This window comes from Scyliorhinus torazame, unplaced genomic scaffold (genome assembly GCF_047496885.1).
Source record: "Scyliorhinus torazame isolate Kashiwa2021f unplaced genomic scaffold, sScyTor2.1 scaffold_1379, whole genome shotgun sequence".
In the NCBI taxonomy this organism is placed as follows: domain Eukaryota; kingdom Metazoa; phylum Chordata; class Chondrichthyes; order Carcharhiniformes; family Scyliorhinidae; genus Scyliorhinus; species Scyliorhinus torazame.
The window spans coordinates 15,001-22,500 of NW_027309106.1; positions in this window are offsets into that span (position 1 = coordinate 15,001).

The window sequence follows — 7,500 nt, forward strand, 5'->3', positions numbered from 1 at the left end:
ACACGAACACAAGACAACCGAAGCGTGCCGTCGCAAGGGTGCGACATGAACGGTGGGGCGGGTGCCGGGCGGCGGGGGGTGCGTGTGCAGCAACAAGGGTGGTGAACACGATCGTTGGTGGTCAAGCTGTCAAGACCCTCGGGCCACACCGGCTCGGAGTCGCCGGTCGTCGGCGCAGCGTGTGTCCGACGGGGGGTACACGGCTTCCCTCCCGACAGGGAATCAGGCACCGGGTTCAGCTACAAAATACGGTGCGACCGGCTCGCGCCGTCCAGGCGGAAGAGGCACGCCACACGCACGGGAGCAGTGTGCGACCCTTTTAGTTCTTCCTTTCGTTGCCAGAGAACGTGTGTTCGGCCACAGGAACGGGGACACAGTGCTAGGAAAAGCCGACACTGAGGACTCGGAGCCTGCCCGTTCCAGGGCTCGAGATATTGCCACTGCGATCTGCTCGACAGAGAGAGAGCAAACGCACGCCTCGGCCTCACAAGGGCTGCGAGAATTCTCGGTCGATGTCCGTCTGTGACTCGGGGCGGCGGGGGGAACCCACACAGCACGGGGAGGGTCAACCGCTCAGCCTGAACACCAGCCCACAATAGCGCTGGCCCGCCGAGGGCCCTCCCACGTCGGACACGACTCGCCTGATCGTTCGAGAGGTAGGTGCCGAGAGGTACGCCGCCGTGTGCGGAAGGAAGCAACAACGACTGGCCGCCACGGGCGTGACCTCTCGCGCCCGAGAATCTGCTCTCGGCCAAGGCTTTCGGCGCTCGCACGACACTTGCAACCAGCCGGCGTGCGGCGCCTGACTTCAATCAGGTTTCTGGGAACGCCCCGACATGTGCCTCTGTGCAACCCGTTAACCGTGACACATGCGACTGCAACCCAAGGGAACCAGGCACGGGAACGCCGCCGCCCCGCGTCGCCTGAAAACAGACTTGGGCACCCTGGCCTCCAGGTGTGCCCGAAAACAAGACAAGAGGTGCCCAGTCACAAAGGCTAAACCTCGACAGACATTTTATAATGTGTCTTCTACCATATATGTCTGTCTCTTCTTGAATTATTGTACAAGGATATATATATATATAATTGTGTCTTTGTTTTCTCGCCATTAAAAACTTTGTAAGTGTTTCTCTCTCGCCACAGAAAAAACACTTTGTCTGTTTTTTTTACAAGTATGTTTCTCACACAAGAGTTCACAGAAACACATTGTTTGTATCAGAGTTACCGCCGGCTCGGACTCTGACCGATTTTTAGGCCGGCAAATGAGTTCGAAAAGTCCGTCAAAATTGTTGCTAAAACCCCTTGAGGACTTCCGAGTGCTCATTGGTAAGGCCTTCGATTTGAAATCGGGACCGTACCTCAAAGTAGCACTTTCCTGGGTACTTTCAAAGTGCTACCGCTGCCAGAAAATGTTCTAAAAATCGTGTTCCCGAAAATCTCCGGGCACCCCGCCAACCCCTCGTGACGCCAAATGCAAATGGCAAATCGGCGGGAGGTCGCCCGGTAGTCCATCCGAGGAAGGCGCTCCAAATCCCCGCAAATCGACTTTTTCAAAACCTCATCGGCACTACCGAGGGCAAGTGGTTAACCAGCTGTCCGAGACACTCGACCACAAATGCAAGTGGCAGCTCGGCGGGACCAATCCACTCCACCTTAGCGGGAACACCCCCACTGTGTCCCCGGTACCACGGCTGGACACGACCTCATACACTTCCGAGGGCAAGTGATTAACTAACGGTAGGGTGCACTTTTCATATATGCACGTGCCCCATCGGCGGGACCAATCCACTCCTCCGTTCCGCTCTCCTGCAACCTTGGCCCCGGTAAAGCGGCGGCACAGGACCTCATAGACCTCCTGGAAGTCGCCAGAGGCTAAGTCCGACTGGTTTATGACTTGCCACTGCCTGGACCTGCCCCCACAGGCTAAGTCCGACTGGTTTATGACTTGCCACTGTCTCCACCTCCCTCCACAGGCTAAGTCCGACTGGTTTATGACTTGCCACTGTCTCCACCAGCCTCCACAGGCTAAGTCCGACTGGTTTATGATTTGCCACTGTCTCCACTGGTTCATGACTTGCCACTGCCTGGACCTGCCCCCACAGGCTAAGTCCGACTGGTTTATGACTTGCCACTGTCTCCACCTTCCCTCCACAGGCTAAGTGCGACTGGTTTATGACTTGCCACTGTCTCCACCAGCCTCCACAGGCTAAGTCCGACTGGTTTATGATTTGCCACTGTCTCCACTGGTTCATGACTTGCCACTGCCTGGACCTGCCTCCACAGGCTAAGTCCGACTGGTTTATGACTTGCCACTGTCTCCACCAGCCTCCACAGGACAAGTCCGACTGGTTTATGATTTGCCACTGTCTCCACTGGTTCATGACTTGCCACTGCCTGGAACTGCCTCCACAGGCTAAGTCCGACTGGTTTATGACTTGCCACTGTCTCCACCAGCCTCCACAGGCTAAGTCCGACTGGTTTATGATTTGCCACTGTCTCCACTGGTTCATGACTTGCCACTGCCTGGCCCTGCCTCCACAGGCTGAGTCCGACTGGTTTATGATTTGCCACTGGTTCATGACTTGCCACTGCCTGGACCTGCCTCCACAGGCTGAGTCCGACTGGTTTATGATTTCCCACTGGTTCATGACTTGCCACTGCCTGGACCTGCCTCCACAGGCTGAGTCCGACTGGTTTATGATTTGCCACTGGTTCATGACTTGCCACTGCCTGGCCCTGCCTCCACAGGCTGAGTCCGACTGGTTTATGATTTGCCACTGGTTCATGACTTGCCACTGCCTGGACCTGCCTCCACAGGCTGAGTCCGACTGGTTTATGATTTGCCACTGGTTCATGACTTGCCACTGCCTGGACCTGCCTCCACAGGCTTAAGTCCGACTGGTTTATGACTTGCCACTGTCTCCACTGGTTCATGACTTGCCACTGCCTGGCCCTGCCTCCACAGGCTGAGTCCGACTGGTTTATGATTTCCCACTGGTTCATGACTTGCCACTGCCTGGACCTGCCTCCACAGGCTGAGTCCGACTGGTTTATGATTTCCCACTGGTTCATGACTTGCCACTGCCTGGACCTGCCTCCACAGGCTGAGTCCGACTGGTTTATGATTTGCCACTGGTTCATGACTTGCCACTGCCTGGCCCTGCCTCCACAGGCTGAGTCCGACTGGTTTATGATTTGCCACTGGTTCATGACTTGCCACTGCCTGGACCTGCCTCCACAGGCTGAGTCCGACTGGTTTATGATTTGCCACTGGTTCATGACTTGCCACTGCCTGGCCCTGCCTCCACAGGCTGAGTCCGACTGGTTTATGATTTGCCACTGGTTCATGACTTGCCACTGTCTCCACCAGCCTCCACAGGCTAAGTCCGACTGGTTTATGATTTGCCACTGTCTCCACCAGCCTCCACTGGTTCATGACTTGCCACCGACTCGGCCAGCCTCCCCAGGCGAAGCGCGGGCGTTTGGTGACAATTCCAAGGCAGACCAAGGCAAACACGGCCCCTTGCGCGGCGGGGAGCCGTGCCCGGCCTCGGCGGGGCGTCGGGCCGCCGTTTGGAGCGCCGGCCGAAAACCCGAAAAAAGGGCGAAAATCGGAAAGAATTCGCGCCCGATCGGGCCGAGCGGCCGGCGGGGCGGCAGCCCGGGTCGGTCTCCGCAGACCTGGAGGCTCGAGGGGACCTTTCCGACCAAAGTCCATTTCTCGATTTTCCACCTCCTACCAATCTGCAGGTACCCCGCCAACCCCTCGGGACGCCAAACGCAAATGGCAAATCGGCGGGAGGGCGCCCGGTAGTCCATCCGAGGAAGGCGCTCCAAGTCCCCGCAGATCGGCTTTTTCAAAACCTCATCGGCACTACCGAGGGCAAGTGGTTAACCAGCTGTCCGAGACACTCGACCACAAATGCAAGTGGCAGCTCGGCGGGACCAATCCGCTCCCTTTAGCGGGAACACCCCCACTGTGTCCCCGGTACCACGGCTGGACACGACCTCATACACTTCCGAGGGCAAGTGATTAACTAACGGTAGGGTGCACTTTTCATATATGCACGTGCCCCATCGGCGGGACCAATCCACTCCTCCGTTCCGCTCTCCTGCAACCTTGGCCCCGGTAAAGCGGCGGCACAGGACCTCATAGACCTCCTGGAAGTCGCCAGAGGCTAAGTCCGACTGGTTTATGACTTGCCACTGCCTGGCCCTGCCTCCACAGGCTAAGTCCGACTGGTTTATGATTTGCCACTGGTTCATGACTTGCCACTGCCTGGCCCTGCCTCCACAGGCTGAGTCCGACTGGTTTATGACTTGCCACTGCCTGGACCTGCCTCCACAGGCTAAGTCCGACTGGTTTATGACTTGCCGCTGCCTGGACCAGCCTCCACAGGCTAAGTCCGACTGGTTTATGACTTGCCACAGTCTCCGCCAGACTCCACTGGTTCATGACTTGCCACCGCCTCGACCAGCCTCCCCAGGCTAAGTCCGAGCGTTGCGGTGGCCATGCCAGTGCCGACGAGGTCTGATCCGGTCCCTCGCGCTCCGGGGAGCCGTGCCCGGCCTCGGCGGGGCGTCGGGCCGCCGTTTGGAGCGCCGGCCGAAAACCCGAAAAAAGGGCGAAAATCGGAAGAAATTCGCGCCCGATCGGGCCGAGCGGCCGGCGGGGCGGCAGCCCGGGTCGGTCTCCGCAGACCTGGAGGCTCGAGGGGACCTTTCCGACCAAAGTCCATTTCTCGATTTTCCACCTCCTACCAATCTGCAGGTACCCCGCCAACCCCTCGTGACGCCAAACGCAAGTGGCAGACCAGCGGGACGGACCACCGGTAGTCATGCCGGGAATGAGGTCTCGGCGTCGGCATAAGGTGGGTGGATCGGACCCCATCCGGCCTACGGTTCTTTTTCAAAACGGCGCCCCCGGCCCCCGCCGGCGGCGGCCTTGGCGGCCGGGTGGGCGCCCCTCCTCGAATCGCCACCCTGCCCCGGGGTGAGCCGCTTCGCCGCCGCCCGGCGCCGTCAACAACCTTGTCCTGGTTTATGACTTGTCACCGCCGCTGGTTTATGACTTGTCACCGCCGCTGGTTTATGACTTGTCACCGCCGCTGGTTTATGACTTGTCAGCACCGGCGGACGGCCTCTCGCCGCCCTTTGGACGCCCCGGCGGCGGACCGTGACCCCCCACGGCTGGCCCGCGCGGGGCCCGCCACCCGCCCAAGGGGCGCCCCCTGCCGTTCGCCCACCTAACGCACGGCTGGAACAGCACCAAGCCCCGCAGCCGGCCAACGGCGGCACACACTGACCGCAGCCCACCGGAGGCACGTCGGGCCGTGGCCGTACCCCGCCCGACAGCGCCCCCTGCGGGCCACGGACCAGGCGGACGTTGGGACGAGACGATCCCCGGCCGAGGCGCTCTCTGAGCCCGCCAGGGACCGGTGCACCGCCGGCGGACGCTGCACCCGGTACACGAGCGCCCTCTGCCCGCCGGGGACCGGTGCACCGCCGGGGGAGTCTGCACCGGGCCCAGGAGCTCCCTCTGCCCGCCAGGAACCGGGGGGACCGCCGGCGGAGGCTGCACCGGGCCCAGCAGGTCACTCTGCCCGCCAGGGACCGGGGGGACCGCCGGCGGAGGCTGAGCCCGGCCCAGGAGCTCCCTCTGCCCGCCAGGAACCGGGGGGGACCGCCGGCGGAGGCTGAACCCGGCCCAGGAGGTCACTCTGCCCGCCAGGGACCGGGGGGACCGCCGGCGGAGGCTGCACCGGGCCCACGAGCTCCCTCTGCCCGCCAGGGACCGGGGGGACCGCCGCCGGAGGCTGCACCCGGCCCAGGAGCTCCCTCTGCCCGCCAGGGACCGGGGGGACCGCCGGCGGAGGCTGCACCCGGCCCAGGAGGTCCCTCTGCCCGCCAGGGACCGGGCGGACCGCCGGCGGAGGCTGCACCGGGCCCAGGAGCTCCCTCTGCCCGCCAGGGGCCGGGGGGACCGCCGCCGGAGGCTGCACCGGGCCCAGGAGCTCCCTCTGCCCGCCAGGGGCCGGGGGGACCGCCGCCGGAGGCTGCACCCGGCCCAGGAGCTCCCTCTGCCCGCCAGGGACCGGGGGGACCGCCGGCGGAGGCTGCACCGGGCCCAGGAGCTCCCTCTGCCCGCCAGTGACCGGGGGGACCGCCGCCGGAGGCTGCACCCGGCCCAGTAGCTCCCTCTGCCCGCCAGGGACCGGGGGGTCCTCCGGCGGAGGCTGCACCCGGCCCAGGAGGTCCCTCTGCCCGCCAGGGACCGGGGGGACCGCCGGCGGAGGCGGCACCGGGCCCAGGAGCTCCCTCTGCCCGCCAGGGACCGGGGGGACCGCCGCCGGAGGCTGCACCCGGCCCAGGAGCTCCCTCTGCCCGCCAGGGACCGGGGGGTCCGCCGGCGGAGGCTGCACCCGGCCCAGGAGGTCCCTCTGCCCGCCAGGGACAGGGTGTAACGCCGGCGGAGGCTGCCTCCGGCCCAGGAGGTCCGTCTGCCCGCCAGGGACCGGGGGGACCGCCGAGGAGTCTCTGCCCGTCCCAGATACTCCCTATCCCTACCCCTAACCGTATCCCTAACCCTATCGCCTAACCCTAACCCTATCCCTAACCCTAACCCTAACCCTATCCCTAACTCTAACCCCATCGCCTAACCCTAACCCTATCCCTAACCCTATCCCTAACCCTAACCCTATCCCTAACCCTAACCCTATCCCTAACCCTAACCCTATCCCTAACGCTAACCCTAACCCTATCCCTAACCCTAACCCTAACCCTAACCCTATCCCTAACCCTAACCCTAACCCTATCCCTAACCCTATCGCCTAACCCTAACCCTATCCCTAACCCTATCGCCTAACCCTAACCCTAACCCTAACCCTATCCCTAACCCTAACCCTATCCCCTAACCCTAAACCTATCCCTAACCCTAACCCTAACCCTAGCTCTAACCCCATCGCCTAACCCTAACCCTATCCCTAACCCTAACCCTATCCCTAACCCTAACCCTAACCCTAACCCTAACCCTATCGCCTAACCCTATCCCTAACCCTAACCCTATCCCTAACCCTAACCCTAACCCTATCCCTAACCCTAACCCTATCCCTAACCCTAACCCTATCGCCTAACCCTAACCCTATCCCTAACCCTAACCCTATCGCCTAACCCTAACCCTATCCCTAACCCTAACCCTATCGCCTAACCCTAACCCTATCCCTAACCCTAACCCTATCCCTAACCCTAACCCTAACCCTATCCCTAACCCTAACCCTAACCCTATCCCTAACCCTAACCCTAACCCTATCCCTAACCCTATCGCCTAACCCTATCCCTAACCCTAACCCTATCCCTAACCCTATCGCCTAACCCTAAACCGAACCCCAACCGCAACCCCCAACACCAAAAGGCACCGGGCCGTAAGCCTGCACCCGCACCGGCAGTGCCCTAGCCCCCTCGGGGAAGAAGGGACTCCGTCTCCACACCGCACCCGCCCCA